General features: G+C 36.4%; 1 protein-coding gene across 1 annotated transcript in view; it reads left to right on the top strand.

The window, feature by feature from the left end:
* Nucleotides 1–24,045, top strand: part of LOC311072984 (uncharacterized protein) — a 1,552,487-nt gene that overhangs the window by 1,347,882 nt on the left and 180,560 nt on the right. The window lies entirely within an intron of this gene.

Below are 24,045 nucleotides of genomic sequence, written 5' to 3'. Positions count from 1 at the left end.
TCCCTCTGGGTTTTAATATGCGGTTATGAGGACTCAGGGAATCCCGCGAAGGGCCGGTGCTGTTTTCTCCTCTACAGAACCTGCTGATGGAGGAGTTTAATACAGAGAAAAATAACATGAACATCAGTGAACACACACTCAGTCTGCGCTCACGCTTGCTGATAAATCATGTTTGTCCTGTGAAACATCTGACCTCTGACCTAGAGTCACTAGACACCTTCATCCTGCAGAGGTGAGACTGAACCTCTCTCTCTCTCTCTCTCTCTCTCTCTCTCTCTCTCTCTCTCTCTCTCTATCTATCTATCTATCTATCTCTTTCTCTCTCTCTCTCTCTCTCTCTCTCTCTCTCTCTCTATCTATCTATCTATCTATCTATCTATCTATCTATCTATCTATCTATCTATCTATCTATCTATCTATCTCTATCTAGGCTCTCTCTCTCTCTCTATCTATCTATCTCTATGTATCTATCTCTTTCTCTCTATATCTATCTCTTTCTCTATCTAGACTCTCTCTCTCTATCTAGGCTATCTATCTATCTATCTATCTAGGCTCTCTCTCTCTCTATCTATCTCTATGTATCTATCTATCTCTCTCTCTCTCTATCTATCTATCTATTTCTCTCTCTCTCTCTCTCTCTCTCTCTCTCTCTCTCTATCTATCGATCTCTTTCTCTCTCTCTCTCTCTCTCTCTCTCTCTCTCTCTCTCTCTCGTAAAGCAGAGGAAGGTTACCTTTACGCTCTATTGTCACATATCATCATGTAACATTAAGACAAAAAGACAACAGCTAAAAAGTCTTCAATGGTGTAATTGTTCCCCATCTTCTTCTGAGTTCTTCTCAACTCATTACACATCCATTTCTCAGTCTTCCAGAAGAGCATGTTGCAACAACATGAGATCTATGCGGAGGAATCATTTATTCTGAAGCAACTGTTTTGTCTCTTTAATGACTTTAATGAGTCCAAGTATTATTAGAGTGTGTTTTCACTCAATGACGCGTTTCTTGACTGGAGTTCACTCTCTCTCACCGCTTGGTGGCGCTATTGAGTCACTGCTGATTTTGCACCATATAAAACATCTCAGTGTCATTCAGTCTCAGGTCAAAGTTGAGCACACACACACACATTTACTCTACATTAAACACCACAATTTCCATTTCACGACTCATTTACAATCAAATGCATCCTAAACGACCCTCGTATCATTCATACATCATCCAGGCCGTACAGTATATCTGCTCAAGGTAGAACCTAAAATAATGAGATCTATAACGTATATTTCATACTTTTGGTTCACTGACAGGCTGCACAAATCATTTATAGTCTCCCGCTCACACACAGAGCAGTATATCAGAGGATGTTGTAAAATGATCCAATAGAAACATGCTACATTTTATATATACAGTGGGTACGGAAAGTATTCATACCCCCGCCGGTAAATATGATCAAAAATGGCTGTAAAAAATAAATCTTTCATTCAAAAAAATTGGCAAAAATCTAACCTTTCATTGAAGTAAAAGAATTCAAATTGGGGGGAAATCACATTATGAAATAAATGTTTTTCTCAAAAACACGTTGGCCACAATTATTCATACCCCTAGAATGTTTTATGAATAAAATATCTCTGAAGTATATTCCCATTAATATTTACCTTTTTTAGCACAGGGTGACTAGGAACATGAAATTGTCCAGCTATGACTTCTTGTTTCACAGGAGTTTATATATGAGGAAACACAATCATCCGTCACAATGAGTAAATCCAAATAATACAGTTCTGATGTGCAGCAAAAGATTGTTGAGCGTCACAAAATAGAAAGTGGCTGTAAGAAAATATCTAAAGAATTGAAAATCCCCATTTTGACCATCAGGGCAATAATTAAGAAGTTATAATCAACTACAGATGTTACGAATCTGCCAGGAAGAGGATGTGTGTCTATATTATCTTAATGCACAGTGAGGAGGATGGTTTGAGTGGCCAAAGACTCTCCAAGGATCACAGATGGAGAATTGCAGAGATTAGTTGAGTCTTGGGGTCAGAAAGCCTAAAAAAAAAAAAAATCAAACAACCCCTACATCCCCACATGTTGTTTGGGAGGTTTTCAAGAAAATCCTCCTCGCTCCTCCAAAAACAAACTCCAGCATATTCAGTGGTCAGACACGACTGGACCTTCAGACGGCACAGGGATCTGTGGTCAGATGAAACTAAAAAAAGAGCTTTTTGGCAGCAAACACGCTAGATGGGTTTGGTGCACACAAGGATAAAAAGTACCCATGTGTACAATTTAATATACCGCTGGATCTTTAATGTTGTGGGCATATTTTTCTGCTGGAGGTCCTGGACTTCTTATTCAGATACATGGCTTCGTGGATTCTATCAAATATCAACAGATAAAAAATCCCAAACTGACAGCCTCTGCTAGAAATCTTATAATGGGCCGTGGTTGGATCTTCCATCAGGACAACGATCCAAAACAAACATCAAAATCAACACAAAAATGTGTTAGGGAGCACAAAATGAAGCTTCTGCCATGAGCGTCCCAGTTCCCTGACCTGATGAGTGGACTGAACTGAAGAGAAGAAGCACCAACATGGATCTGTGAATCTGAGGATCTGGAGAGATTCTGTATGAAGGAATGATCGCTGATCTCTTGTCAGGTGTTCTGCAAACTCATCAGGCATTATAGGAGAAGACTCAGACCTGTTATCTTGGCAAAAGGAGATTGCAAAAAGGTATTTACTAAAAGGGTATTAATAATTGTGGCCAATGTGTTTTGGAGAAAAACATTTATTTCATAATGTGATTTCCCCCCCACTTTAAATTCTTTTACTTTAATGAAAGGTTAGGATTTTGCCAATTTTTTTGAACGAAAGATTTATTTTTTACAGCCATTTTTGATCATATTTACCGGGGGTATGAATACTTTCCATACCCACTGTATGTATGTATGTATGTATGTATGTATGTATATGTACAGTCAAACCAAAAGTTATTCAGACACCTTCAACTTTTCTCACATTATCACAGTTTATTCGCTATAGTTTAGAAAATGGTAATAAAATATGAGTTATGAACTCAGTTGATATTTCACTGGTTTTGTCCGTCCTTCTGTTAGACTGTCTCACTGATGAATTATGATGAATATCTGTCAGCTGTTAAATTTAACTACACAATTACATAATACCAGTTTAGCTCAAACAATCACCAAGCAATGCTTCATTTTGTTCAGTCTGTGTGTAAAAAGAGCATTAGCAATTAAAGAGAAAACACACTTCAGCAAAACATGATCAGCTCAAAGTGTCTGAAGAATATTTAGTCCCAAATCTGTATAAATGTTACTGGTAGTCACTGTATGAAGAATTTTTGGGTATAATATGTCACAGTTTACTTTATTTTGCACTCCTCACTTACAGAAATGAACTATAGTGTCCTGCACACACTAGTAAAAAAAATATCAAAAATGATATCTGGTGTCTGAATCATTTTTGGTTTGACTGTATATATACATGCAGATAGAATAATCTGCCTGCAAACACAAAATTCAATTGATCTGCAATTGGACTGTAGTTTCTTTCACATGGATGCATGTGAAATTTAAATCACAATTTATTCCTTTCAAAAAGTACCACAATGCTAGGCCTATTGTGAGATATGCATTGGCCTACATGCATGAAAATGACATTCAGACATTTTAAAAACTTAGAATACCATGTTAATGACCTTGCTCGTTTGCTCTGATAATGCCATGGTTAATCATTTCTCAGATCATGCAGTTCATCAGCGTGAACAGAATCAGCTGATCAGAGGCATCATGATTTGCTGATGGGTTGTGGCTCGTGATATTGACAGTGTTTCAGATGTTCAGTGATGTGAACACACAGATTTGTGGAGGGATAATCAGACTTCCACGCTCGCTGATTTTCAGACAAATTAAATGTCAGGGGAAACGGGATTCGCTCGAGTACTTTGAAAAGCTGAGACCATCATAAATTATTAAGGCCTTCTTTTACTTTTCCCGAGCCTCTGAGATCCGTCATCACGAAGCTCAAGTCTCCCAACTTTATTCCAGAGTGAGAATGAAGTATCAGATTGAGTGTCAGATTTCAAACACATCCCACAACCTCAACAACCTCGGCACGTAGTCTGACACTTTTTTTTTTTTTTCTTTGAATGATCTCTAATACCTTACTTTAGGGGAAAATTGCATTTGTCACTGTCACAGTGCGACAGGAATGAGAAGTGAGAAACCAGTGAAGAGGAATGTAAAAAAATGGGGGAAAAAATAACTAAAATAACATAAAAATACTATAAAAACTTCTTGTAAAATAACAAGAATAATAAAATAAATATGTAAATAAAATAACATAAAATAATTAACAAAAATAAAATGAAAAGTAAACAACAAAATTAAAATATGATAAAAATCAAAATAAATAATAAAATAGAATAAAAATAAATAACATTAAAATAGAATAGAATAAAATGAAATAAAAAGTAAATAAATAAATGGCAAAATAAATAATTATCAAAAATAAAATGAAAAATAACAAAATTTAAATGTAATCAAATAGAATAAATAAACATAAGCAAATAAAAATAAATAAGATAAGAAAAATAGCAAAATAAAATAATTAACAAAAATAAAATGAAAAATATAGAAAATTGAAATTCCATAAAATAGAATAAAGAATAAAAATATAAAAGTAAATAATAACAACAAAATAAAATAAAATAGAATAAAATAAAATGTAAATGACAAAATAATTAACAGAAATAAAATAAAAAATATAGAACAAAATTTAAATACCATAAAATAGAATAAAGAATAAAAATATAAAAGTAAATAATAACAATAAAAATAAAATAAAATAGATGAAATAAAAAGTAAATTACAAAATAATAAAATAAAATAAAATAAAGATAAAAAATAGAAATAAAAAATAAAATATCAGCATTTTGTAGTTTGACAACCTTGGGCTCAAGGCAGGCTTGAAATGTTAAGTTGAACTTTAAAACTGTAAAAGTATTTCAACACTTTTTTGTATTAAGTAACAAAAGTGCTTTAAAATGACCTTATCAAACTGTAAACTGTGCTGTTTCACTGCCTGATCCACTGGTTGAGCAGAAACGTTCTTCAGTCAGATTAAAATAGCTGCATTAATTTTGCTCAGTAAATCTGCATGCTTTATAGCGCTCAGAAGTGTGTTAACTAGATCTTCCTGACAGCAGTAATGAGTCTATGGTGACCCCATTCATCGCCATTATTAACAGGTCAATACTGGACTCAATATCCCATTATAAACGCAATTGTAATGTGCCGTCGATATGCTGGCCGGCCTGAGCCGTTCATATCTCGTCACATTATAGAAACAACATTCATCTCTTTTCACATGTGTTTGGAGAGATTACCAGTTCCCCATCACCGTTTCACAGACAAAGAGAAAGTTTTAGTGATGTTGTAATATGGATGTTGTATGAAACCAGTCATTTGTTTTTTTGATATTTTTTATTTCTTTGGAAGCCCAATTCTACTGCATAAGAATAAAAAAAATCATAATTATGACACAAAATTATGTCATAATTACGAGATAAATAGTCAAAATTGACATAAGTCATGAGATAAAAAGTCAAAATGGTGGGATAAAAATTCATAACAAAAAATCTAATTATGACTTAGTGTTAATGTCATAACAATTATGACATTTGATCTAATTGATTTGATTTTTGACTTATCTCACAATTATGACGTCATAATTTAGATTTTTTTCATCTCATACTTGAATTTTATTTATTCTAATAATTTTGATTTTGTCATAATTTCAATTTTTGAATCTCATAATTTCAATTTTTTTAATCTATAATTTAGATTTTGTCATAATTTAGATTTTTTAATCTCAATTTAGACTTTTCCGCTCATCACTTTGACTTTTATTTCATAATTTCAGCTTTTTATGCCATAAATCTGACTTCGACTTTATTTCAGTTTGTCATTTTACTTAAATTTAGTATTTTATTTCAATTTCAGTAGTCAATAATTTTATCCCTTCACTTTGATCACCAAAATGACATATTTAAATGTTTTTTCCTTGAAAAATAATTCTTCCCAGCCTTAAAATATCTTGAATGTAACTCGACACCCTTGCCTCATTTAGTATATGTGGTTCTATGAATATGCAAATGAGCCCCGCCTCCACTCACTCGCTCAGCTCATCACACGTTGATCTGATTGGTTACAAGGTAGTTTGTAACGTCAGAAACACCAGCGATTTCAAAGCGTGTTTTTGAGACTGTCTTTGGTTCACTGCAGTTTTAAGGAGAAAATACTCAGCAATGGTGTCGACTTATGAATTTACACATAAAATGGTCACACATGGTCTTAAATACACCACACAAACAACATTAAAAGCTTGATTTTCACCACTTTAAATCAAGATCGCGATCTTTCAGTGATTAATCGCGCAGCTGTCAGGTTTTAGCTTCACCACCCAGGCACTTCCTCTCGTCTACAGGCACCTTGAGGTCCAAAGCCGTTTTCTCGACACTATCTTTAAGCACACAGAGGGCAAATGTCACGTTATCTCCACGTCATTCCCGGGGCATTCTGACCTCACGGTTTAAAGCTTCCCTTGTCTCTCGTTCAGCGCCGGGTCTATCAGCTCTCCCGCAGGCCGGTGTGGGAAATGTGTGTTTTATGAGGACGATACATCAACAGTGGCGACTGACACCGGCCATTTTTCTTAAGGCTTAAAGGAACGAAAGGAAATAAATGGACAGGAACAGGCCCGTGTGTTTGTGGGAAAGGTTGAACGGTCATGCAAGCTGACAGAAGAGCTGAAGAGGAACAACAGTCCTGACAGCAGATTTAAATGTGTGTTTAATTAAATCAATACAGCAGTGAGTCTCCCTTCAGATCCAACTCCTGGAAGCAGAGACAGGAAAGCTGATGAAACAGAAAACACGCTCAAGCCTTGAGGGTTTTCATTCAACATATTCATTGTGGCGCACAAAATAATTTGTGCACGATTAAAGTGATCCAGAGAAGGCATTAACTGCAACCCAGTTACATCTGTTATGAGCAAAACAAGATATTCTGAGAGAAATCGAGGGTGAGACTTGCTTTTATCGTTTGGTAACTGCATTTCATAATATTATTATTATGCCCATTTTTACTTATCTCATAATTATAATTTAATAAGTTATAAGTCATCATTTTGACTTTACATAAGAAAAAAAAAATCATGCTTTGGTAAATAATTATGGAAAAGTCACAATTATGCCATGCTAAATCATAATGTGCTAAAAAATAATGAGATAAAAAGACAATTATGACAATTAATTATGGCATAAAATATAATATAGACTTATGTCATAATTATTGCTTAGTATGTAATAATTGTCATTTTTAAATGTAATTTAGGCTTTTTTGCCATAATTTTAACTTTATCACATAATTATGACCTAGTGTGTTAGAAATTATGACATAATGTGATAGTCAATAAAAAGTAAATTGTGACAAATCAAAATTGACAAAAATATATATTTTTTGACTTTTCAATCTCATAATTTCGACTTTGTCATTTTTAGATTTTTCATATCAATTTTATTTCATCTTTTTGACTTTTTATCTTTTTATTATTTAGATTTTGATGTAATTTATACTCTTTTGTATTACATTTAGTGCCATAATTTAGAACTTTCAAAGTTCAACTTTATTTCCTTCTGACTTTCTCCTTATAATTTTTTACTTTTAATCTGATAATTATCATTTATTAAAGCATGATTTTTTCTTATGTGGCAGAAATGGCCTTCCATAGACAAAAGAGGAAAAAAAAATTTTCTCGAATAATATGCATTGATGAATAATTTACAATTAGACCAGAAAAATGTATTAAAGCAAATGGAATCCATTTTGAATTCATGTTGACTTCTAGCATGACTTACATGGTGCAAAATGAGAACAGCTGTTCACAGAAAAATGGAAGCAGGTTTACTGGTGTTTTCTGAAGACTTGATGGTCTGAATGAGTTCGGCCTGGTTCCTCTTTGATCATCATGTTCACTAAAGCAGCTTTTCTTGTGAGGGGGAAAGTAAATAATCTCATCAAGTTTTACCGCTTACCATGAGCTTCAACCTTGGATGAGAAACACATTTATATTAGAGCCAGAACTCCTTGTCTTTAATTTCACGCTGAGTGCGTCTCCATGAGAAAAATAAGGCTTAATTTTCCTCCGTGTTTCTAAACCGCTGGAAACGAAAGGCCTGCGCTTCAAAAAGAGGGAGAATAAATATCAAAGTTTATTTTAAAATGCTAATTTGTTGCTTGGGTCGTTCTCGGGAAAGCCTGCCATTTGTGGCCCGTTTGTCCAATTATATCTTCTTCTGATATAGGCCTCATGAACAGGACACTGATTTATGAATTATGTGCTGGAATGATATTTGCTTGTTAAGGCTGTTATTAGACTGTTATTTGCTCTGATCTTTAACCCCAAAACACTTTGATTTGTAACAAGTTTGTTCTTTTCAATGTGTTAGTTATAATATAACATTTTTGTGTATAATTAAATTATAGTATCTGCATAACAATTTCAGTAAAAAAGTTGAATCTGACTATCTGTGCAGTCACATGATTATTGTCACTAGAAACACAATCAATCTGCAATCATAATTACATCAAAACTTCTCTTTGTTTTATTTATTCTTGCTGGTTTAAAGAGACAATGTCACTGTAAAAAAATATTGTTGGCTTAACTTAAAAAAGTAAGTTACCTGGTTGCCTAAATTTTTAGTTCATTGAAAAAAAAAAAAAAGTTAATACAATAAAGGAGATTAGTTTAATAAATAGAAACTCAAAATATGATGTTATCTGAGCCACATTAATTATCTAAGTTGATTTGACAAAAGATTAAAAGTTGTGATAACAAATCATTAAAATAGTTTTTTTCACAGTGTATAATTCAGAACCCCTTGTTATTAGCGACACCGGTGGCCGTTAAGTGAACTGCAGCCGTGACTCACGGAGAAGGTCTTTTTCATTATTAGCTTAGAAGTAAAACGAAGTTATACTGTTATATACGTATACTGTTAACGAACCCGACCCCGTCCTGCTACTGAGAGCGACAGTTAGATGAATATGTAAATATATGCTGTACACTTTCCTATCAATAACAAAATAAACGCATCGGTGAGAAAACGGCCGTTCAGGAACATCTGATCATAGCGATGTGGATGTTTGGAGCAGCTCTGAGATTAACCGGCATCATGTCGACAGATGAGGTATTTAAAATTACACTGTTATGATAGTTTGATTATAAAGTAGGCCTATATTTGAGACTATATAGTTCTGGCTATGTGAGACTAGCCTATAGTTTGAATCAGTTTGAATAAGGAAAGCAATATGTGTCATAGTATCGTTTCAATGGTTAAAGTTAAGTTACCACAGTCGCTTGTGCTGCACTTTACCATTTTGTTTTATTCGTCTGTTTTCATTTATCTACCCGTTTTAGAATTCGAAAGATAATAAATATATTGTTTGATAAGTGAGATCTCTGATTTTAGTCCTTGAAAACCAAAAAAAGAAAGAATTTAATTTTACAGCTATCTGTACGAAGTAAGCCTACCCATATGTGTCATTGAACGGAAGAGAGATCAATCTCGGGAGCGTAGGCTAACCGTCACATCCTTTTGATTTTCCCGGCAAAACCTACCCGAGTCCTTTCATATAAAAATCAAGTCTATATAGACAACCTTAGGAAGTCGATGAAGGTCTTGGTTTTTTTGTTGTTGTTTTTTTGTTGTTGTTACAAGCTGTTCGCACATTGGCAATGAATATATGAAAATTCTTACATACCCCTTTAAAGTCCGCGTGAACCGGAAGTTGCAAACGACTTCTCTTCAGTGTTGTGACGTATTTCCCAGTGAAAGGGAACAATGAACAGAGGGCAGGGTTTTACTCTAGCGCTCCTCCTCTTCATCTCAGACTAACGGTTTGAGGGGAGTGGTTAAGCGTTTCCCAACCCAAGCCGTCAAACCTACGTCATCAGAGAAGGAACGCCATTCCAGACCGGAAGAAACTTTTCAGACTTTGATTAAAGATTACGACGGCAAACAATTTTTTTCTGTGTATTAACTTGCACGGATTAATTTTTCACCACAAGACTAGTAATATGCGCTAACAAAGTAAATAGGGTCAATTTTGATTTCAGTTGGACTTTAAAGGAAAAGAATCACAGATGGTTTCAGGCTTCATAATAGGCTATTTTACAGAGATCATGAGGTTTGGCGGCATGCGGTATTCTTGTCTTTTTTGTCAGGTCATTCTAACACCATCTTTCAGTTGATGTGTTTAAATGACTGCTGAGTTTCTCGTGGCTCTAATAGAAAGGCGTGCTTCGGCTGCTAACCCGAGCATCACTCACGGATGGAGAGAAACTGCGGCTGAATTCCCTCCTGCGGCTCTGAGTGATGGAGGAGTTGAATAGACGAGTTGGCAGCAAGTTGAGTATCGTTCATTGTAATGCGTTTGCTCTGAATAAATGCCCTGAATATGAGCGCGACTTTGCTGCATTTTACACTTCATCGGTTTCCCCCCTGCACAAATCAAAGGAGTGAAATAAAAGACAAATGCATAAGTGCACTTACACTGCAGTTAGTCACCGTTACTTTTGCCAAAATAGTTCTAATTTAGTTTTTATGTCCATTATCCACCCTCTATCTGACCTTTTACTATTAAACATTGTTTTTGCACACTTTAAAAAAAAAACATGTTCAATAATTCATGTTTTTTCCACACTGTAAAAGTTATTGTTGGTTTACTTAAATAAGTAACCTGTTCGTTGAACTGACAAATTTGAGTTTATACAAAGAAAGAGATTGGTTTAATTAACAGAAACTCAAATATATATATATATATATATATGTTGTCTGAACAACATTAATTAGTTGATATGACAAAAGAAAAAAGTTGTGATAACAACATGGAAATATCTTATATTATATAAATATTTTATTATAGTGTACTTAAAAGGCTACTAATTATCTTACATTTTTAAGTTGAATTAGGGGATTTTCTTTTTACAGTGCATCATATAATAATGTTCATGATGTCATGATGTCATTTTTGCAAAATTCTAGTGTATGCATATATCACACATATATGTGTGATTAGTGACAGATATTACATTGATAAAAAGTAATAGATTAAGTTGAGAAAAGGTGTTACCAATTGAAATTATTTTATTTAAGTTGTTCCAACTCTTCACTTTTTACAGTGTGGTTCATTATGAATGTTTTATGTTGGGTATATTCACACAGTATTGAACTCTTTTATTTCAAAAGATCAAGAAAAATCTTATTTACCATTATATGAAATACACCTGAAAACAAAGCCAAAAGCGGACAAAGTCCCTGAAACACACAGTTGATGGATTGTGTGTTGTTGTGATAATCTCATAAACACATTCAAGTCCAAACCTCAAATCAATAAGAGCCTGAAGCGCTTAAACTATAAATATCTGTTTTGTAGTAACATGGTGTTTTGTCATATTAGTATTTTTGGCAACCAAAGCCCTGTGTAATCAGCAAACATTTACTCATTGGCTGTATTCCCAACACTCAAAAAAAATTATATGTTGGCTTTAATTAACTTTTTTATGTCAACAGGTTCCACATAACTGGGTTACGGTAAACAAAGATAATTTGTTAATGTAACTTCAACATCATGGAAGGAAGTCATTTTAAGCGACCCATTTAAGTAGTCTCAAAGTGAATTTATAAAGGCTCCCTGACACGATTCAGGCATTCATATTTATATATTCATTCATCCATAAAGATTTAATTTATTTTAGTGACACACCATTGAATTGATACACTATAGCTAGCTATTTGTATAGTAGTGGCACATATTAACATCTTAAATGCTAAGATTTACATGCTCTTTTAGCCAAAGCAGTTGAAAATAAGTAACTAAATCAGTCCACAGTCTAACAAAATGATCCACTCTTCTCCACAATGGTAACCCACTGTAATTTAAATGGATATAATAATTCCAATGTAATTGAACATTAAACTCAATTACACACTATCAAGTTTTCCCCTTTTCTCATTTTCTCAAAAAAAAAAACACATAAAATAACACTTCATTTTAACATTTATTCTCTCTTAATTCAACCATATGCAAAGCATGCTGGGAACTAACAGTTAATGCAACACAAATCACTCATGTAATCCAACACAAACTGATTAAGTTAACTTAAAATTTGCATATATTTAAGCAGATTGAACACAATCAAATTAAGTTAGGACAAAATGTATAGCAATTGTGTTGCTTAAGCTCATTTTAATGAAGCAGTTTGAACAAGCAGCAAAAATCTTTTTTTCAGTGAACAGGATATTTTACATTCTGTGACATGTTGAGTTGAACAGGTTGATGATTAAGTCAATATGTCTGTCACATCCTAAATAAACAGCTGCCGGATTTAAAAGAAACCGTTTTGTTCCCTCTTTTCCAGTAAACGGTTGTTGCTTCTCTTGCTATATGAAATTAAACACAATCTGTTCTCAACGAATCTGTTGACAGAAGAAGTTCAGATTTACATGCATTTTTTTTCTTTTTCTTTTTGTTACAGATTTTTTCAAGATTGGAGTCCCAATATACAAATTCAGACTGCAGAGCCAAATGATGTCATGCGCCAGGGGGCGTGGCCAGTGTGAACGTGGCAAGTGATTTTGTCTTGTATAGTAAGTTCTTGAGCCCTATTTTAACGATCTGAGCACAAGGTCTAAAGCACAGGGCGCAAGGGCACTTAGGCTGTGTCCGAATCCATTTTTTCTAGTTTAAAGGAGAACTCCGGTCAATTTTAACATTGAGCTCATTTTTTTTGTAATTTTGGAGTGCTGTCAATACAGAGAACAACGACAAAAATCGGTGTTGCCTACACCGTGTTATCCTCTTTTTAAAATTTGCACCCTGTTGACTTCAATAGGGCAAGTTTTAAACCTGCTTTTAGCCTCTTAACATCCTTGATGTGTCATTACAAGTGCACAGCCATGTGAGTGATTCCTTCAGAGTGAACACGGTGAATCTGACTGCAGTAGATGTGAAAGATATGAATAAAAATGATGTTATTTCAGCCAGCGCACATACCTGTATTTACATCCTGTTTTCGGTCGAAGTCCACAGTAATCGATTGTCGAGTTCACGTGCATATGTTTAGTACCTATGATCACGCGCGTGAACTCGACAATCGATTACTATGGGCTTCGACCGAAAACAGGATGTAAATACAGGTATGAGCGCTGGCTGAAATAACATAATTTTTATCCATATCTTTCACATCTACTGCAGTCAGATTCACCGTGTTCACTCTGAAGGAATCACTCACATTGGATAACACGGTGTAGGCAACACCGATTTTTGTCGTTGTTCTCTGTATTGACAGCACTCCAAATTTACAAAAAAATCAGCTCAATGTTAAAATTGACCGGAGTTCTCCTTTAACAACGGGAAAAATGGTCGGTGCTCCCGACGCATGGTCTAAAAGGGTTGTCTCTATTCTTAATGAGTAATGGGTGTGTTTTGGGAGTAACGTGCAATAAACCAATCAGAGTCTCATCTCCCATATTTGGCATGTTTTTGTGCTGCTGTGTGAAAAAGTGAAAGTGACGGCCAAGTGTGGTAACCCATACTTGGAATTTGACCTCTGCATTTAACCCATCCAAGTTAGTGCGCACATATTAGGAGCAGAGTAATGAGTACCAGCAACCTTTGGATCACCAGTCCAACTCTGTAACCATTAGGCCATGACTGCCCACATTTTAACAATCTAAGCATGTCCCTAAAGCCCCTTTCACACAGCGCTTTGAACCCGGGAAATTGCCGGCAAATTGCCAGAGTGCCTTCTGTGTGAACGCAAACACGACCCGGGATCGAGGCCGGGTTGGGGACCTAGTAACATTGCCGTGTTCAGTCCCGGAACGCGCGCTGTGTGAACAAAAGCCGTAATAATGCCGTGTCGTAGTGATGACGCTGAAGCCGGGATCATTCGCCAGCTGTGAAACGGTACGTAATGCGCAAGTTTATGACCGAATCAGAGAACAAAATGGACAAGCTTGGTTCGAGAGAGAAATCGCAGCTCATAAGCAAACTTAAGACGCTGCTGAGACATTACAAGTCACATCGATTCCGGAAAATCACTGGCAGTGTGAATTAACCCAAATCAAACGAACCCGGGTCAAATCCCGGCTCACTTTATCCGTGTATTTTCCGGAATCTCTGTGTGAAAGGGGCTTAAGTGTGTCCCTGTGTGTGTACTAAGCAGAGTGTGTGCGTTGTGGACCCACCTATAGGTGCACATTACTAATGCACCCTTTAAATAAGAAAATAATATTGTGCCATTGACTTTAGAGCAGGTTTGAGTTGGTCAATGGCTCAGTCTATTTCAGTTCCTCAAAATAGCAACACACCAACAAACACCTCGTTTTCAGACCAGCAGCCTCATGGGCGCACAGACGGGTGCAAATGCATTTGCTATTTAAACAACATGGCACAGGACCCGAAAATGAAAAGACTTGTGTCAGGGCTGGCGCTGCATTGCACCGGGTGTTGCCTATGATATGTCCTTTGAGTTCAGTTGTTTGCGTCTCATTCCTCTCCACATCATGGCCTGTAAAACCACCCTCACGTCTGAACACTCGCTCGTTTCTTCCAGGCTCATTTTCAAAACAAACATGTTCCTTTGCGCAGTATTTATCAGGGCTGTCAGTCTCAGGTGCTGTTGTCGGGTTCAGGTGAGGCTGTGTGTGTGTGTGTTATCGGGACGTTGCAGCCGTGAGTCTGTCAGCGCAGGCATCGCCTGTCCGGCCTGCTTTAGTTGTGGGTGTTTAAAATTAGATATAACATCTATCATTTCTGTGGGCTGAATGGCTCTGTGTCAGGGTTTGGCAGAGGCCATCCGTCAGCGAGCGTGTGTCTGCCCCATCCCACCAGATCATCCGTCACAGCAGCGGGAGAGAGGAAACATCACCGCGGGTCCAATGCTCACACACACACACACACGCACATGCTTTCACTGGTGCACATGCGTGCTGGACAGAATATGCAATGCACACACAGGTGGTTTGTCTGCGCTGTTATGCACTGACATCCCTTGAACAATTCATCATATTTCAACCCAAAATGAAAGTAAAAAAATTAACTTATATTTTACGTATATAAAATTAAGCTTATTTTAGAACCATGAATATTTTGTAAACCTTTATTTCCATTGGCAGGCTGAACCTCCCCTTAAAATGTGTGTGTGTGTGTGTGTTTGTTTGTTTATGCATGTATTTATTTTTTTATTTTTTTTATTTTTTGTCTCACTGGTGATCATGTATTTCCGTAATACATATTTTACTGTATTTAAAGTATAATTAAAAAGTATAATTTCATCATCTTAATATTATAATTTAATATATATAATTAAATATGTAATTAAATATTAATATAAATATAAATATTATAATATTTAAATAATTATAAGATAATTGAACTATTTTTATGCTAATCTGAGTATAATTTAATATAATTCAAATAATTACCATTATAAAAGGTTATAATTAAAATGTTTAATTATTTTATAAAGGTATAAAGGTCAAATAAAGGTTTCTTTCTTCTTCTTCTTTACTTTTTAATCACCAAATACTATGACATGAATATATCTTATATTTGTATAATAATATATGACTTTTGTCACACTTTAGATTAGGCTCCAATTCTCACTATTAACTATGACTTTTGCCTCAATAAACTCCTAATTACTGCGTATTAATAGTTAGTAAGGTCGTTGTTAAGTTTAGGTATTGGGTGATTATGGGATGTAGAATATAGTCATGCAGAATAAGGCATTAATATGTGATTTATAAGTACTAATAAACAGCCAATATCCTAGTAATATACATAATTATAAACAACTACTGTAGTTAATAATGAGAACTAGACCCTAAACTAAAGTGTTACCAAAACCTTTTTGAATTACCGATATTAAAGGATTTTAAAGAGTGAAAATGCGCTTGTGACATTATTTTCATGACAGTTGATTGAAAAAAATAAATTCTTAACATGCTATTTATTTAACTTTCAAGAAAAAATTTCTACAAGTTCACAATAAAATAAACTATTTTGTTTCATTTTAGAGTGGAAAATGACCTTGACTTTGACATGTTTTGTGAGATTTGCCCTCGTACAGGAACACACAGCTGAAAATCACACTTGTATGTGTAATCACACTAAACACACACTGGAGAGATGGAGAACGTGTTTGGCACCTGTTTCTCGGTGTGATCGCTCTGCAAATGAGCCAATGTGACTGTCTAGTGTGTCTGTGATGTGTGTGTTTCACAGGTGGGATGTGTCAGATGGATGAAGTGTGTCTGTGACCTCCTGACTGCAGAGATATAAAGATCTCACAGTGTCACGACTCTTCATGGGAGGAATCCGTCATACTGAGGAGCAGCGCAATCAGATTCAACTGTTTATGCAGTGTGTACAGTTACTTACTGAGACTATAGGCCTGTTCACACCAAGGATGATAACTATGATATGATAACACAACTATTACACTAATGGCAGAGTGGACTATATATGTCTTTGGTTTGTCAGAACTTTCTGATAAAGACCTTGCTTAGACCAATTAGGAAAAACAATTTTTTTACTGGGAAACAATCATGGTTATCTTATGTTATGTTATGTTGTGTTTTATGTTATGTTATGTTTTGTTATGTTTTATGTTGTGTTGTTTTATGTTATGTTGTGTTGTGTTGTTTTATGTTATGTTTTATTATGTTTTATGCTATGTTTTGTTTTATGTTATTTTATGTTTTTGTTAAAGGGCAGTTGAATGCTTGAATCTGATTGGCTGATGAATATGGTGTGCAGTTATTTTCAGGGAAACTCATGACTGAAGTAGTTCCCGGCAGGTTTTGACCGCATCACAGTTCCATATCACTCCGCCAAATGATTTCAGTTATTGCAAAGGTCCGACAACAGCAAAAGAACCAAAAACCCACAACGACACTGACCGAGAAAATATATATAGGAAACAATAGAACAACAACTTATTTCCAAGTTTTTTTGCCACAGAATCATGTTTTATTACAGACCCTTTCCAAAAAATTAGAATATCATGGAAAAGTTTATTTATTTCCATAATTCCATTCAAAACGTTAAACTTCCACAGATTATAGATTCAGGGCCCACAACTTAAACGATTTCAAGTATTTAGTTGTTTGTTTGTACATAATTTGGGCTTCCAGCTCATAAAACCCACGAAAACAGGATTTAAAAAAAAAATTATATTACATGAAATCACACAGTAATTACACAGTGATACGATGGTCATTGAACCAGGTTTTGGTTCTTTTGGCAGTGTGGGCAGGTGCAAATCCTGCTGGATAATGAAGTCAGCATCTCCATAAAGCTTGTCTGCTGAAGGAAGCATGAAGTGCTCTGGAAATGTCCTGGTAGACGGCTGCATTGAGTGGACAGCACAGTGGACCAACACCAGCAGATGACATGGCTCCCCAAACCAACACAGACTGTGGAAACTTCACACTGGACTTCAAGCATCTTGGATTGTGTGCCTCTCCATTCTTCCTCCAGACTCTGGGACCTTGGTTTCCAAATGAGATGCAAAATTTGCTCTCATCAGAAAAGAGGACTTTGGTCCACTGTGCTTTATTAAATCCAGAGTCAACGCAGCCGTCTACCAGGACATTTCCAGAGCACTTCATGCTGACTTCATTTTCCAGCAGGATTTGCACCTGCCCACACTGCCAAAAGAACCAAAACCTGGTTCAATGACCATGGTATCACTGTGTAATTACTGTGTGATTTCATGTAATATTCTAATTTTTTGAAATCCTGTTTTCGTGGGTTTTATGAGCTGGAAGCCCAAATTCTGTACAAATAAACAACTAAATACCTGAAATCGTTTAAGTTGTGGGCCCTGAATCTATAATCTATGGAAGTTTAACGTTTTGAATGGAATTATGGAAATAAATAAACTTTTCCATGATATTCTAATTTTTTGGAAAGGATCTGTATATACGGAAAGCAGACGCTCCTCTCTCCTGCTCAAACATAATAACGGCGCTGTTCTTGAAGCAGATAAACTTACAGTTTCACCATTAATAGAGGCGCTGCGGCCGAACACTGTTGAGAAACACAATATCAGGTCATTCACATACGCTTAATCTCTCTCTCTCTCTCTCTCTCTAATAACTGCAGTAATAACTGCTTTAGTCTGCTATCAATGGCAGAAGCCTCCATTACAAGCTCTATAATGATGTTCATTAGCATTGGATAGGTTGTAATTTTTACATTAAACATGCAAAAGATCTGGGATGGATGATTTATCTTTTTATACATCACATAAACCAGCTGTTTTAACGGGGTGTGAAGACTTCTTATATCCATTTGTTGACAAAAACAAATGTCTGGCTTTAGATTAATGTGCATGGATGAACATTTCACTGTAGACCAGAAGCATGTGTTGGAGTCAGTTTGGACAACTTTGATTTCATGTTGACTTGGGTGAATCATGTATTTAGTGTGTGCGTTTTTCCAGTATAAACATTATTCACAATGCCGTGGTTCTACAGGAACACACAGATAAAGAGAGAGGGATGATGAGGTGTTGACATTGATGGGAGTCGAGACGCTCCAGCATTGATTATCCTGCAGCTCTCGCTGGGTTTGTTGATTAAATCAGTGTGTGGTCGGGAACATCCAGTGTGTGTTTGGAGCTGAACACACGTCCCGCTCAGGAGAAACTCTGAGTCCAATCAGACCGTGTTAAAAACACCTCCAACACCTCGTCCTGAAATAGCACCCAGATGAACATTATAAAAGGTCAGGACTCTGCGTGTCGCCTCGCTGCGCCTCAGGTGAAGTCTGACTCCAGCTTTATGACACACAGCTCTAATGCGCAGCCATTATGAAGCACAAGACAACTCTGGAGAAGTTTGTGTGTAAATGAACAGCAGGATCTGTGTGTGATTTAGTCAGCTCTGTGAATCTGAAGACTCCTCTCTGACGGACGTTCTCCTGGTCTGGCTCAGATCATGGCATTCACTGCATGGAAAGTACATTTAGAAAAGAAGCAGAATATTCAGCAGTAAATCTGAAATACGTTCATAATGCGTTCGTGGTGTTGATTTAGTAATTAATTCAGCTGTTATGAAAAAAGACCCAAAAAGTATAATTTTTATATCAGTTTAAATTATTATAATTGAATTTTGTATTCTTCGATTTTAAGTCTATAATTTAAATGATTATAATTGCAATTAAAATTATTTTATTTTTTGCTATAAGTGTAATTTAATCATTTAATTCTGGCAGCCATTATGTAAAAAACAAAAAGGTATAATTTGTTATATTAGTTTGAATCATTAATGTTTAATAATTAAATGTTCAACTATTTTATTGTTTGCTAATTTATATAATTCAGTCAGCCATTATAAAAAACAAAATATAATTTTTTTCTATATTTAAATGATTATTCTTTCAATATATATTTTTAATTATATTTAATTACAATTATTTTATTTTTTGCTATAAGTGTAATTTAAATCATTATAATTTAAATGTTTTTTATTTATTTATTTATTTAAATTTGAATGAAGTTTTGTGTTTTTTGTTTTGTAATTTAATCAGCAATTGTGAAAAAAAAAAAAAAAACACTTTTGGAATCCTTTACTAAACATTTTTATTTATTTAGAGTTAGTAAATGATGGAAGTTTTCATGTTTAAGCAAACCTAACTCTCATTACCTCATGCTTGTTTTTTTTACACCGGTGTGTGTGTTTGTTTGTGTGTGTGTGACGTGCCTGTGATTGGTGTTTTCTCACTGTCATTCATGTCATTGTACACGTTCGTTTCTGCTGTTCGGTGGAATAACGTTCACTTGCGCTTGATTTCCAGCTGACATTTCTGCCTATTTTTAGACGGGTGTTTCATTTGCGCTGAGAATCACCTGTGATCGTACCGGTGTGATATCACTGTCATTTCACCTCCGATCTCTGTCTTTCTCGACAGGTTGCGTTTGATTTACAGCTCTTGCTCTGTCTGACAATGGTTTGTTCAATATTTTCTTCTCACCGTCACAATGAAATATATTCACCTCCTTCCTTTGCATATTTTGTCTCCAGATCCTGGCTAAAGTTTCATGCATTTTTGAGCTGTGGTTTGTGTCTTAAACTGCATCATTACTGTGACCGCTGTCCAGTAAGTCTGTTTTCGAGAACATTTTAACATCCAAAGTAGGTGGATGCAAAAATAGGAACGAGGTGTCCGTCAGGTGAAGGAGTATTGCATCACAACACACCACTGTTGTATGGTGGCTTCGTTTAGAGCCACTGTTAAGCTATTTTAAAGTTTCCTGACTTTGTTTTGGAGTCTCTTACAAGAGGACATGCATCCAAGGTCAAAAAACACTTGAATTTTCTCATAATATACACTGCACAGTTCATCATTTCTCAACGAGTCTGAAAACGGTTTGTTCGAAGATTCAGTCTCTCTAAACCCCGCCTTTTCGCGAGCTTCCTCTGCTCTGATTGGTCAGATGACTCAGTCTGTTGTGATTGGTCTGCTCTGATTGGTCAGATGACCCAGTCTGTTGTGATTGGTCTACTCTGCTCTGATTGGTCAGATGACTCAGTCTGTTGTGATTGGTCTACTCTGCTCTGATTGGTCAGATGACCCAGTCTGTTGTGATTGGTCTACTCTGCTCTGATTGGTCAGATGACCCAGTCTGTTGTGATTGGTCTACTCTGCTCTGATTGGTCAGATGACCCAGTCTGTTGTGATTGGTCTACTCTGCTCTGATTGGTCAGATGACTCAGTCTGTTGTGATTGGTCTACTCTGCTCTGATTGGTCAGATGACCCAGTCTGTTGTGATTGGTCTACTCTGCTCTGATTGGTCAGATGACCTAGTCTGTTGTGATTGGTCTACTCTGCTCTGATTGGTCAGATGACCCAGTCTGTTGTGATTGGTCTACTCTGCTCTGATTGGTCAGATGACCCAGTCTGTTGTGATTGGTCTACTCTGCTCTGATTGGTCAGATGGCCCAGTCTGTTGTGAGTGGTCTACTCTGCTCTGATTGGTCAGACGACTCAGTCTGTTGTGATTGGTCTACTCTGCTCTGATTGGTCAGATGGCCCAGTCTGTTGTGATTGGTCTACTCTGCTCTGATTGGTCAGACGGCCCAGTCTGTTGTGATTGGTCTACTCTGCTCTGATTGGTCAGACGACTCAGTCTGTTGTGATTGGTCTACTCTGCTCTGATTGGTCAGATGACCCAGTCTGTTGTGATTGGTCTACTCTGCTCTGATTGGTCAGATGACCCAGTCTGTTGTGATTGGTCTACTCTGCTCTGATTGGTCAGATGACTCAGTCTGTTGTGATTGGTCAATGGTCTACTCTGCTCTGATTGGTCAGATGACCCAGTCTGTTGTGATTGGTCTACTCTGCTCTGATTGGTCAGATGACTCAGTCTGTTGTGATTGGTCTACTCTGCTCTGATTGGTCAGATGACTCAGTCTGTTGTGATTGGTCTAATCTTCTCTGATTGGTCAGACGTTCCAGTCTGTTGTGATTGGTCTACTCTGCTCTGATTGGTCAGATGACCCAGTCTGTTGTGATTGGTCTACTCTGCTCTGATTGGTCAGACGGCCCAGTCTGTTGTGATTGGTCAATGGTCTACTCTGCTCTGATTGGTCAGATGACCCAGTCTGTTGTGATTGGTCTACTCTGCTCTGATTGGTCAGACGGCCCAGTCTATTGTGATTGGTCTACTCTGCTCTGATTGGTCAGATGACTCAGTCTGTTGTGATTGGTCTACTCTGCTCTGATTGGTCAGATGACTCAGTCTGTTGTGATTGGTCTACTCTGCTCTGATTGGTCAGACGTTCCAGTCTGTTGTGATTGGTCTACTCTGCTCTGATTGGTCAGATGACTCAGTCTGTTGTGATTGGTCTACTCTGCTCTGATTGGTCAGATGACTCAGTCTGTTGTGATTGGTCTACTCTGCTCTGATTGGTCAGATGACCCAATCTGTTGTGATTGGTCTACTCTGCTCTGATTGGTCAGATGACTCAGTCTGTTGTGATTGGTCTACTCTGCTTTGATTGGTCAGATGACCCAGTCTGTTGTGATTGGTCTACTCTGCTCTGATTGGTCAGATGACTCAGTCTGTTGTGATTGGTCTACTCTGCTCTGATTGGTCAGATGACCCAGTCTGTTGTGATTGGTCTACTCTGCTCTGATTGGTCACACGGCCCAGTCTGTTGTGATTGGTCTACTCTGCTCTGATTGGTCAGACGGCCCAGTCTGTTGTGATTGGTCTACTCTGCTCTGATTGGTCAGATGACTCAGTCTGTTGTGATTGGTCTACTCTGCTCTGATTGGTCAGACGTTCCAGTCTGTTGTGATTGGTCTACTCTGCTCTGATTGGTCAGATGACTCAGTCTGTTGTGATTGGTCTACTCTGCTCTGATTGGTCAGACGGCCCAGTCTGTTGTGATTGGTTGAATTGGTTCGAGAACAGCAGGTTTCAGGGTCCGGATTCTTCATTGCGAACCACCTTGGAAAAGTGCGCATTAATATTTGTGCATTGCTCAAAGTCATGCATAACCACTCATATCTGAGTTCTCCAGGAATGTTGTATTAAAGTTGAGTATTTCTGTCATGTTTTAATGAAATAATCCTGTGATACACAAATACACAGATGATCTCACAGTTATTGAGCTCCTTCCTCAGGCCTAGTTTGAAAGTATAAAAACAAAATGCACTGTCATGCTTGTCATCACCAACTACTGAATACATTCTCTGAACTCATTCCATTTTTTCCCAGCCAGCTCAGATGTGTTCATTGTTTTCAAGCATTCATTTTTTGTTTTGTGGAAATATATTTTCATGCACCAGTGCTGGTTATGGAAAAGGCTGGTGTGTTTATTGGCTGACCGAGTGGATTGCACACACTGCATCTCTCTTTAAGATTAAGGACAACAAGCATGAAATCAGGCCTTTCTATTCTCTAATGCAGACCAGAAATATGACAATATCAAGACATCCGGGTTCAACCACATTCAGGGAGCTCAGATTCAATCCAGTTTCACTAGATTCACATACTTACAGTTAGATTTGAACAATTCAGTTCAGAGGTGGACTGTGACAGTGAAATAATTGCTCTGTTACTGCTAAATGTTCAAGTATTTATATATATCTTCTAAATGATTACATATTTAAAGTAGCCTATATTATCTTACTTTTTACTCACTACATTTCAATACAACATTTCTTTCCTTGCTATTTCTAAATAGAGATGTGCAATTCGTGAAGCAGTCGTTCTTGAGTCGATTCTTTTCAGTGAACCGTTTCGGAAAACGAACTGAACGATTCACCCACGGCGTGTTTCTCAAAACCATCCCAAGCCTACAGTAAGTAGATTTTAGAAAAACAATTAGAGACAATTGTCTGTACAATTACATTTTTGTAATGATGCTTTTGGGAAATGCACCTCTGATCTGTTTGAATCATTGAATCGATTCACTGATTCTATGCGGGTCTTGATTGTAGAATAGCACACTATCATACTACTTTTACTATCTTTTCCACCATATACTCATGAATCTTTATACTTGTCACACTTTTAAATATCATCTGAAAAAGTGGCTTATGATGAATCATTTGTGTAAACATTTTAGTTAGAAATTTTAATAATGTGTTTGGGGTATTGTCTCTTTGTAGTGTTGTGTGTGTGTGTGTGTGTGTGTATATGTTCTTGTGTGTACCTATAGGGACTGCAGATGTAAATTAGCAATGTTGCTATAATCTGGCTTGTTTACATTTTGTATTTTATACTAATGTTCATTAACATGCTTTGTCCCTATCAAATAAATAAACAAACAAACAATTTAGTACTGAGAGGCGGCATTATCACACCTTGGGTGTGAGTACAAAATCTGTGGGAATGAGAAAAATATGCTGAAATTCAAGCCCTTTGAATATTCG

The sequence above is a fragment of the Abramis brama genome, assembly GCF_963993115.1.
Source record: "Abramis brama genome assembly, chromosome: 22".
In the NCBI taxonomy this organism is placed as follows: domain Eukaryota; kingdom Metazoa; phylum Chordata; class Actinopteri; order Cypriniformes; family Leuciscidae; genus Abramis; species Abramis brama.
The sequence above is the reverse complement of the archived record's forward strand: the minus strand, read 5'-3'. Positions and strand labels throughout refer to the sequence as shown.